We start from the raw sequence: 11953 nt of genomic DNA on the forward strand, positions 1-11953 counted from the left end.
TATCATAATGTCTTTTTTTCACAAACATCCTTTCTACATTTAAAAGTAATCCAAGAAGTAATCATATTTTTGCTGGTTTGTAACTAATTACACTAATCAGTTAATCCCCAACCCTGTGTGTGTGTGTGTGTGTGTGTGTGTGTGTGTGTGTGTGTGTGTGTGTGTGTGTGTGTGTGTGTGTGACTCAAATAACTGAGTCATCCGGGAGGAGTAGCAGTGACCTGTGTCCGTCATATTGTTGTGACCAATGCGCAGCGTCCTCCTCAGACTGCACCAGATCTAATGATGACGGACAGGTCCTTGCGGTGGAGCCACACAAAGGATGAGGAAAAACTCAGACAGAAAGAGGGTGTTTTTGTAACCAAGGTTCATTTGGTGGGATGCGCTTTTAAAAGTCCACTCTGTTTAGAGTGGATGAGGTCACAGTCTGTTAAAGCGATTCAGATCCCCATCCCTAAAATACCCACAACTGGAGTCTGGAGTAAAATAAATATGTCAAGTACTCGTCCAGCTGAGTCAGAAGAACTCAGAGATTCCCAAAGCGAGTGCTAAACCCAGATTAACCAAATGTTTTGGACTCTGTATTGCAGCCAGGTCAGATTAAGAATTGGGAGGGAGATGGGGGTGACAAGTGCAGAAATAAGCAACACCAGAGACTGACCAAAGGTAGAATTGGACATTTTGAAGTTACATATGCTATAGGAAAGTTTCAGAGTTAACAACACCTTCGAATACATTTGTATTTGTACAATTTGTATTTTTTTAAGATGCAAAAAATTTGCTCTCCCCATAACGCCGAAGCAAAATGTTTAGAAAACAGCAGATATTAAAAATAATAGAAGAACAACTGCTTGCCTTAATTAATAACAATTAAGAGTAGATGGATGACACTGGGAAACTAGGAAGCTTTTAGTGACTTAATAGAGAAGATTTAATAGATAATGTGCCATCTTAACACGAGCAAAAGAGCTGAAGTGATGATTGAAAAAGAAACAGAGATCATATCCCACTGGGCACAAATTGGTTGAGTCAATGCTGTTTCAACGTAATTTGTCAACGTATTGTGACATGGAAATTTAGTGGAAAATGCATTGATTTTTGAAAAAATGTATCTGTTGTTTTGAGGGTGACGTTTCAACCACAGGATTATTTCATCATTGTAACCAATTTTCAACAGACAAAATAAACGACACAACCAAAAGTATGTGGACACCTGCTTGTCGAACCTCTCATTCCAAAATCATGGGCATTAATATGGAGTTGGTGCACAATTTGCCTTTATAACAGCCTACACTCTTCTGGGAAGGCTTTCCACTAGATGTTGGAACATTGCTGAGGGAACTTGCTTCAATTCAGCTTCAAGAGCATTAGTGAGGTCTGTTACTGATGTTGGGCGATTAGAACTGGCTCGCAGTCAGCGTTCCAATTCATCCCAAAGGTGTTGGATGGGGTTGAGGTCAGGGCACTATGCAGGCCAATCAAGTTCTTCCACACCGATCTCGACAAACCATTTCTGGTATTGTCATTTTAACACAGGAGAGGGTCTTCCCCAAACCGTTGCCACAAAGTTGTAAGCACAGAATTGTCTGCTGTAGTGTTAAGATTTCCTATCACTGGAATTAAGGGGCAACGCCCGAACCATGAAAAACAGCCCCAGACCATTATTCCTCCTCCACCAAACTTTACAGTTGGCACTATGCATTGGGGCAGGTAGCGTTCTCCTGGCATCCGCCAAACCCAGATTTGTCCATCAGACTGCCAGATGGTGAAGCATGATTCTTCACTCCAGAGTCCAATGGCAGTTAGCTTTAAACCACTCCAGCCAACGCTTGGCATTGTGCATGGTGATCTTTGGCTTGTATGCAGATGCTTGGCCAAGGAAACCCATTTCATGAAGCCTCCGACGAACAGTTATTGTGCTGACGTTGCTTCCAGACGAAGTTTGGAACTCGATAGGGAGTGTTGCAACCGAGGAAAGACGCGTTTTACACGCTACGTGCTTCAGCACTCTGCAGTCCCATTCCGTGAGCTTGTGTGGCCTACCACTTTGCGGCTGAGCTGTTATTGCTCCTAGACGTTTCCACTTTACAATAACAGCAATTACAGTTGACTGGGGCAGCTCTAGCAGGGCGGAAAATTGGCAAACTGACTTGTTGGAAAGGTGGCATCCTGTGACAGTGCCACATTGAAAGTCACTGAGCTCTTCAGTAAGGCCATTCTACTGCCAATTTTTGTCTATGGAGATTGCGTAGCTGGGCTCGATTTTATACACCTGTCAGCAACGGGTGTGGCTGAAATAGTCAAATCCAGTCATTTGACGGGATGTCCACATACCTTTGCATATATAGTGTATGTTGAATTTGTACCTTTGAAACAACGTCAGATCTTCAATGTTATATACACTATAGGCTGGACAGCACCTTCTACTGGAGAGTTAATATATAGCCATTAATTTGGTCTCCCAAGCCCTGCTTAGCTTTTAGATTTGTCACTGACTACTACCAATGTAATATTGCAATAATTACTATCACAAGATCCTGACCAATTGTGCTATTTTTTTTGCCGCTGATCTTAACTTATTTTGTACATAATGTTTCCTCCATCGTTTCCTATGACCGAAAAGAGCTTCTGGACATCAGAACAGCTATCACTAACTTCGATTTGGACGAGGACTTCTACTTCAATGAGTCGGAGGCAAAAGTCATGTTGATTATCCTGGACCAGGCCCAAATCCCCAACCTTCGAAGGAGGAAGAGACGGCGTAATAGAGAGTGCGGGATACCTGACAAAACTACGTCGGGGAGTGGATAAATCCCATCTACCCTCCGTTCTATTGGTGAACATGCAATCACTGGAGAATAAATTGGATGAGCTCTGTCCAAGACTATCCTATTGTTAGCAGTTGATGTTATTCTTCAATAACACAGACCTCAAAGCAAATCAGGGGGAGGGAAATAGGTTTATTCGAAGAGGACAAATCATACGGGGAGGTAGATGGTCATTCTCCCCTGTCCTCAGTGATGCTCTCCAGTCATTGTCTCCCAATGTGGTTCTCTCCAGTGAACAAAGGGACAGGATGTAGTACCCAACCCTAGCCTGTGGTTGACTAATTAGAATTCCTTTCAATAAAACTCTATCCTATTTCAGGTTGGGCCAATGAGAACGTTCCATACCATAAGTTCAGGACTGACATTCTTAACAGATGTTGAACTGAAAACCAACTATTTCCATTGATAATTCCCTATTACAGAAAAAACACTATTTCCATTGATCGTTAGTACTCATTAGTAGATTCCTGCATCAATCTTAATTGGACCAATATAAATTGACAATGGTTTGGTCTGTACATTGAGCAGGATACTTGTTATTTCGCCATTGGCCAGTTTTATTGCAAGGAATTCTGATCAGACAGCTGATGTTCTGAAAGAGCTGCACGATATGGATCCCTACAAATCAGCTGGGCTAGACAACCGCTCTTTCTTATCGTCTGAGATTCCTAAAGATTGGAAAGTGGCCACAGTCACCCCCCTCTTCGAAGAGGGAGACAGTCTAGACCCAAACTGTTACAGACATACAGTTGAAGTTGGAAGTTTACATACACCTTAGCCAAATACAGTTTATCACAACTCAGTTTATCACAATTCCTGACATTTAAACCATCACAATTCCTGACAAGTTGGAGACTTATATCTCCCTCACTAACTTTAAGCGTCAGCTGTCAGAACAGCTTACCGATCACTACAGCTGTACACAGCCCATCTGTAAATAGCCCATCCAACCAACTACCTAACTCATCCCCATTTTGTTTTTCTGCTCTTTTGCACACCAGTATTTCTATTTGCACTTCCCCATCTGCACATATATCACTCCAGTGTAAATTGCTAAATTGTAATTACTTCGCCACTATTGGCCTATTTATTGCCTTACCTCCTTACTTAATTTGCACACACTATATACAGAGTTTTCTATTGTGTTATTGACTGTATGTTTGTTTATCCCATGTGTAACTCTGTGTTGTTTTTGTCACACTGCTTTGCTTTATCTTGGCCAGGTCGCAGTTGTAAATGAGAACTTGTTCTCAACTGGCCTACCTGGTTAAATAAAGGTTAAATAAAAAAATCATAAAAGAAATTGGTCAACCACAGGCTATGGCTGGGTTATAAAACTACACGCTGTCCCACAGGAGCGAGTCTTAGGGGAGAAAAACCGAGGACAGGGAAGACTGAACATCTACTTCTCAGCATAACATCTATGATTTGTCCTTTTCAAATAAATCTATTTTTCTCCCCCGGATTTGCTTGAGGTCTGTGTTATTGAAGAAAAACAACAACTGCTAACACTATCAACGTGATCTGAAGAACTGTAATATCCTATGTTTCTCAGAGTCATGGCTGAACAAGGACAGTAAATATAAATCAAGCTGGTTTTTCTATACATCGGCAGGACAGAACGGTGGCGTCGGGAAAGCTCAAGGGAGGTGGTGTGTCTCTTTGTTAACAAAAGCTGCTGCACGATCTCTTATATTAAGGAAGTCTCAAGGTTCACCTGAGTTAGAACACCTCATGATAAGCTGTAGACCATACTTTTTACCAGAGAGTTTTCATCTATATACAGGTATTTCGTAGCTGTCTATTTACCACCACAAACCGATGCTGGCACTAACACCGAACTCGACTAGCTGAATAGGGCCATAAGCTAACAACCAGAAGCGTTCCTATTGGCCTGTGACTTTAATGCAGTAAAACTACCAGCATGTCACCTGTGCAACTAGAGGCGAAAAAAAACTCTAGATCACCTTTACTCCACATACAGAGATGCATAAAAGCTTTCCCTCTCCCTCCTTTTGGCAAATCTGACCATAACTCTATCCAACTGATTCCTGCTTACAATCAAAAACTCCAACAGGAAGTACCAGTGACACGCACAATACGGAAGTGGTCCAATGAAGCAGATGCTAGGCACAGACTGTAATATGTTCCGGGATTCATCCGATGGCATTGAGGAGTTTACCACATCAGTCACTGGCTTCATTAATAAGTGAATCGACGACGTTGTCCCCACATTGACCGTACGTGCATATCCCAAACAGAAGCCACGGATTACAGGCAACATCCGCACTGAGCTAAAGGATAGAACTGTCGCTTTCAAAGAGTGGGACACTAATCCCACTACTCCAACAAACCATCAGACAAGCAAAGCATCAATACAGGACCAAGATCAAATCCTACTACACCAGCTCTGATGCTCATCGGATGTGTCAGGGCTTGCAAACTATCACGGATTACAAAGGCAAACCCAGCCTCGTGCTGTCCAGTGACACAAGCCTACCAGATGAGCTAGATGAGCTAAAACAAACCTTAACAAGAACAAAATCCTCATCTGTACCTCAAAGTTGTAAATAACTACCATAACCAACCACTCAGGAGAGGTGCAGTAGACTTAGTGGCTTAGGTCCTTCCATGCTCGTTTCAAGGCTAGCAATACTGAAATATGCATGAGAGCATCAGCTGTTCCGGATGACTGTGTGATCACACTTTCCGTAGACAATGTTAGTAAGACTTTTAAACAGGTTAACATTTACAAGGCGGCAGGGCCAGATGGACTACCAGGACGCATACTCGAATCATGCACTGACCAGCTGGCAAGTGTCTTCACTGACATTTTCAACCTCTCCCTAGCACAATTTTTAATACATACATGTTTCAAGCAGACCATCATAGTCCCTGTGCCCAAGAACACCAAGGTAACCTGTCTAAATGACTATCACCCTGTAGCACTCACATCTGTACCCATGACATTTTTTTCTTCTTCACATCAACACCCTCATCCCAGACACCCTGGACGCACTCTAATTCACACAGCACAGCTATCCTCGCCGTAAGGCAATCGTTCTCCTGTGGACAAAAAGCAACATTTTTGTCTCATCTGACCAGAGTACTTTCTTCAATATTTTTGGGGAGTCTCCCACATGCCTTTTGGCGAACACCAAACGTGTTTGCTTATTTTTTTCTTTAAGCAATGGCTTTTTTTCTGGCCACTCTTCTGTAAAGCCAAGCTCTGTGGAGTGTACGGCTTAAAGTGGTCCTATGGACAGATACTCCAATCTCCACTGTGAAGCTTAGCAGCTCCTTCAGGGTTATCTTTGGTCTCTTTGTTGCCTCTCTGATTAATACCCTCCTTGCCTGGCCCGGGAGTTTTGGTGGGTGGCCCTCTCTTGGTAGGTTTGTTGTGGTGCCATATTCTTTCCATTTTTTTTTATCATGGATGGTGCTCCGTGGGATGTTCAAAGTTTCGGATATTTTTTTATAAGCCAATCCTGATCTGTACTTCTCCACAATTTTGTCCCTGACCTGTTTGGAGAGCTCCTTGGTCTTTATGGCGCCGCAGACTCTGGGGCCTTTCAGAACAGGTGTAAAAACACTGAGATCATGTGACACTTAGATTGGAGACAGGTGGTTTATTTAATTAATGTGATTTCTGAACGTAATTGGTAGCACCAGATCTTATTTAGGGGCTTTATAGCAAAGGGGGTGAATAAATATGCACACACTAATTTTCCGTTCTGATGTTGTTGTTTTTTTTGAAACAAGTGATTTTTTTCATTTTATTTCACCAATTTGGACTACTTGGTGTATTTCCATTACATGAAAGCCAAATAGAAATCAATTTAAATTACAGGTTGTAATGCAACAAAATAGGATTGCATTACTGGTTCAGAGAATGCTGGTTCAGAGAATGCCAAGAGTGTGCAAAGCTGTCATCAAGGCAAAGGGTGGCTACTTTGAAGAATCTCAAATATAAAAAATATTTTGATTTGTTTAACACTTCTTTGGTTACAACATGTTTCCATATGTGTTATTTCATAGTTTTGATGTCTTCACTATTATTCTACAATGTAGAAAATAGTACAAATAAAGAAAAACCCTTGAATGAGTAGGTGTCCAAACTTTTGACTGGTATTGTATTTTCATCAATCTAACTATCCAGCTACTGTATCTTTCCTATAATGGCTTCACAGAATTGTTCTAACCTAAGTTCAACATATACAGTAGACAATTAGCATCTAATCCGCTATATACAAGTAAAGCAGTCTAGGATTCAGACAGACAGAATAACACAAGGGTGTCATCCTCAGTAGAGAGGGCATGGTCAACAACAACCCTTGGTTTAAAACCAGATAAACCAGACCAGACAAGAGGGAGAGACAGGAGTCAGAGGTAAAAAACACTATTGTGGCTAATTGGTCAATAAAGCCGTCCGTTCCCATTCAGAGGAGCATCCTTCACTGTGAGACCGGGGCCAGAGGGTTCCCTGTGAAATTAGATATTTTTAATTACTGGAGCGGGCGTGCCTCAGCACAAGTCGGCAGCAGTACTGCAGTGAGGAAGGGAGATAGATGGAGGGATAGAAGGAGTGAGTGTAGGTGTGCCTTGAAACAGCAGCAGTCTGGCAGTGAGAGACGGAGGTATAAAGGGAAAGAGGGAAGGAGAGAAGAATTGAGTGTGGCTGGCAGAGAAGGAAGGAAGGAGAGAGATAGAGGGAGGTATGGAGAGAAAGAGACCGGGAAGAAGGATGTAGGTGTGCCTCCAGTCGGTGGCAGTCCTGCAGTAAGGGAGGGAGAGATGGAAGGAGGAAGGGAGTTCTAGAAGGAGTGCATGAGTGTGGCTGGCAGAGCTAGGAGCCAGCCAGACAGCTGCTCCCCTTGTCCCCGCGCTCAGCGGTTGACTAATAGGCAGAGCGGCCCTGTCTCATGTCTCGCAGCCTGGCTGGAGGGGATGTATTGATAATATCCGCCAGGATGTCTCAATCCCCCCCTAAAGGGAGCGCTGGTGGAGGGGCGAGCGAGCGAGGGAGAGGACAAGGAGTCCCTGGGTAGCCGTTTGGCTGGAAGAGAGATGGGGGAGGGGAGGGGGCGATAGAAGGGAGACAGAAAAAGAGAGAGCGGAAAAGAGATGCATGCCAATAAAGCATTTTGAATTGAATTGAGAGAACAAGTGAGAGAAATAGAAAGAGGCAGAGAGGGAGAGGGGGGCTCTGTAGAACGAGAGAGGAGGAGAGGATAGGATGCAGTCTAAAAAATGCTGGGTTGCAGGCATTGGGTCACATTTGTAGCCAATGTTGGGATAGTTAGCACTTTTTTACAATATGTATATAATAATTGTATTAATGTCATGATCGTCGTAATGAGCGGACCAAAGCGCAGCGTGATTGAAGTTCCACATCTTTATTACGGTGAAACCTTAAACAAAAACAACAAACCAATAATGGAATGTGAAAGTAGTGGTGCACGTGCACAAACACAACACAATATCCCAGCAACACAGGTGGGAAAATGGCTACCTAAATATGATCCCCAATTAGAGGCAATGATTACCAGTTGCCTCTAATTGGGAACCATACAAAACACCAACATAGAAATATTGAGCTAGAACACCCCCTAGTCACACCCTGACAACACCCGTAACAAGTCATATTATATTCGAATATGTAATGTGCAACAACACAAGGAAAGTGGAAATTTGCAGTGTACAAACGTAACATGATCAACAGGAAGGACATTGACTCTCACGGGTGGCCAAACTATCGGAAAGCCACGGCCCTAATAAGCCACACCTCCTGAAAATAAAAAACACAATTGATGATTAAATTAACCCATGTTTGGGTAATCCCAACAACCCAACATGTTGGGTTATTCACGCAACCCAGTGTGTGTTCTGTCCAATATTTATCCAGCACTGGTTTAACACATAACCCAAATTGGGTGATACGTGGTGTGATAAGGGGGGTTTTCATTCCGCCGATTCTGTTGAAAAATATTTCTTAAAAAGATGCAAAAAGAGGCCTCCCGGGTGGCGCAGTGGTCTAGGGCACCGCATTGCAGTCCCAGCTGTGCCACCAGAGATCCTGGGTCCGTGGGGCAACGCACAATTGGCCTAGCGTCGTCCGGGTTAGGGAGGGCCTGGCCAGTAGGGATATCCCTGTCCCATCGCACACCAGCGTCTCCTGTGGCGGGCCGGGTGCAGTGCACACACAAAATTGGGGTGAAAAGGGGGTAAAATTCAACAACAACAACAAAAAAGAGGCAAACAGAACGAAATGGGGATAAACATGCCTGAATTTGTCCACACCTCGTCCATGCTTTACAGTGGGACCCAAGCATGCGGAGATCATCCGTTCACCTACTCTGTGTCTCACAATGATACGGCGGTTGGAACCAAAAAATCTCAAATTTGGACTCATCAGACCAAAGGAGAGATTTCACTGGTGTAATGTCCATTGCACATGTTTCTTGGCCCAAGCAAGTCTCCTCTTCTGATTGTTGTCCTTTAGTAGCGTTTTTTTTTTGCAGCAATTAGACCACGTAGTCTCCTCTGAACAGTTGATGTTGAGATATGTCTCTTACTTGAATTCTGTGAAACATTTATTTGGGTTGCAATTTCTGAAGGTTGGTAACTCTAATGAATTTATCCTCTTCAGCAGAGGTAATTCCGGGTCATCCGTTCCTGTGCCAGTCCTCATTGAGAGCCAGTTTCATCATAGTGCTTGATGGTTTTTGCGACTGCACTTGAAGAACCTTTCAAAGTTCTTGAAATTTCCTGGATTGACACTGACATTCATGGTCATTGGGTTAAAATACAGTCAATCAACGAAACAGTGGGCAAATCATTGGTGCACAATGATGTCATGACTTGTTGTCTTCAAATCGGTTTCTTTCAGTCAATACGTCCTGCGAAATGGCCCATCAGGTTTGATTGTGTTACAAACAAACCAGTTGATTGCAGTGAAACCAAACATGACTGGAAAAGTCACGTTCTGTGTGGGTTATTTACCTGGAATGTGTCGTCGAAAATGGAATGAGACGGAATTCACGACACAAGCGGTTCACAAAATGTTTCGTGTAGGCTATAAAAACGGATTTTATCAAACAAAAGATCATTTATTGTGTAACAATGAGCATTGGAATTGCAAACAGACGAAGATCGTCAAAGGTAAACTATTTATTTTAATGCAGTTTGTGATTATGTTACACCTGTGCTGGTTGAAATTGTTGTTTTTTATGGGGCTCTATGCTCAGATAATCACATTGTATTCTTTCGCAGTAAATCCTTTTTTAAATCTGACAACGCAGTTGGATTAGCAAGATTCTAGGATTTCGATACATGTGAGACACTTGTATTTTCATGAATGTTTAATATGACTATTTATGTAGCAATCACCGTATGTCGTGGAATTTCAGCCCGCTAGCGGGTTCCGTGCGCAGAGGGGTTAAGGGTTAATGCCACACGGTCAAGGTTAGGCTTGCACAGATCGGGAGGACCTCAGGAACGTACCTGAGGTCGAATTGTGCTTCTCAACCTCACGATTCTCTCACTGTCATCCAAAAGCAAATTAAATTTGGGGCCAGGCTTCATTTTGGGCCTACTATTTTCACGGTCGCTGCGCCTAGACCGAGCGAGCTACGGTCAAGTTGGGCATCTCGTTGAACTCGGCACAGCCTAGAGATTATGGTAATGCCATTGCAGGCTCTGTGTGTCTTTAAGCACCGCACTTTGTCACTCCATCCTTGCTGTGTGTGTGTGTGTGTGTGTGCGTGTGTGTGTGTGAGAGAGATCTTTTCTTTGACATCTGTTGGGAAAAATGACTGAATTAAAGTTCATGAGGGTTGCCTAATCACACACATGAAGTTTTGAAAAGATTTTACCTTTTTAACCCTTCAAAACAGACACTCTGACCCCAATTAAAGGTACTTCCGGTTGGCACAGGAAGCTTAAAGTAAACACATATCCTCATTAGGGTATGCTTTTACAGAATCCTGAGTTTAAAGTCTTTACGTTAAGAACTGCCTGATTTACACAGGGTTGAATGCACTATTTCTCACAAACTAAAGGTTGGGTATGGCAAAACACTTTTAGGGTGATTTTAACCACTTCCGGTTGCTCCAGGCAGCTTAGAATCGACACAGTTAGACCTCATTGTGGCTTGATGGATTGTCATCAAAGACAGGTTCATAAGTTATTATTAACCCAGAGGCTCGGTGCATCTCAACAATTGTGTGCCATAGCCAGTGGCCGTTTAGCTCAGTTGGTCAGAGAGTGGTGCTAATAACGCCAAGGTCGTGGGTTAGATCCCCGTACTGGCCATGAGTAACATTTTGAATGTCAAAATTGTGAGTCACATGCGTGTTTATCGTCAAGTGTGCCACAGAATTGATTTGAACAACATCCAGAAATAGCTCAGTTGGGAGAGTGTTAGACTGAAAATCTAAATGTCCCTGGTTTGATCCCGGGTTTCGGCATTAGTAGTTGTTCTTTCTTTATGCTCTGGATTCTAGGAAACAGCCCACAGCTTTGTTTGTGGGCCTCAATGGTGTGTGCTACGCTGCACCTCTGAAAGTAAGTAATGTCTTTCTTTTTCATCTGTCATTGTGACATCAGTGTTACATGAAAGTTGCTTGTCATTGTTACATGACAGTAACTATGTGGGGATGTTTTTCAGCTGCAGGGACCGGGAGACTAGTCAGGATTGAGGCAAAGATGAATAGAACAAAGTACAGCGAGATCTGTGATGAAAACCTGCTCCAGAGCGCTCAGAACCTCAGACTGGAGCAAAGGTTCACCTTCTGACAGAACAACAACCATAAGCACGCAGCCAAGACAATGCAGGAGTGGCTTCAGGACAAATCTCTGAATGTCTTTGAGTGGCCACAGCCAGAGCCCGGACTTGAACCCGATCAAACATCTTTGGAGAGACCTGAAAATAGCTGTGCAGCAATGCTCCCAATCCAACCTGACAGAGCTTGAGAGGATCTGCAGACAAGACTGGGAGAAACTCCCCAAATACAGGTGTGCCAAGCTTGTAGCGTCATTCCAAAGAAAACTCAAGGCTGTAATCGCTGCCAAAGCTGGTCTGAATACTTATGTAAACATTTCATTTTTATATTTTTTATAAATGA

General features: G+C 43.1%; 2 non-coding genes across 2 annotated transcripts; both read left to right on the forward strand.

Annotated features, from left to right (window-relative positions):
* Positions 1–11067: 11067 nt before the first annotated feature.
* Positions 11068–11141, forward strand: trnai-aau. The gene has a single exon. It is a non-coding gene; the product is annotated as a tRNA-Ile (tRNA).
* An 81-nt stretch (positions 11142–11222) lies between these two features.
* On the forward strand, positions 11223–11296 carry trnaf-gaa. The gene has a single exon. It is a non-coding gene; the product is annotated as a tRNA-Phe (tRNA).
* The last annotated feature ends 657 nt before the right edge of the window (positions 11297–11953 follow it).

Source organism: Oncorhynchus tshawytscha, linkage group LG18, assembly GCF_018296145.1.
Source record: "Oncorhynchus tshawytscha isolate Ot180627B linkage group LG18, Otsh_v2.0, whole genome shotgun sequence".
Classification (NCBI taxonomy): Eukaryota; Metazoa; Chordata; class Actinopteri; order Salmoniformes; family Salmonidae; genus Oncorhynchus; species Oncorhynchus tshawytscha.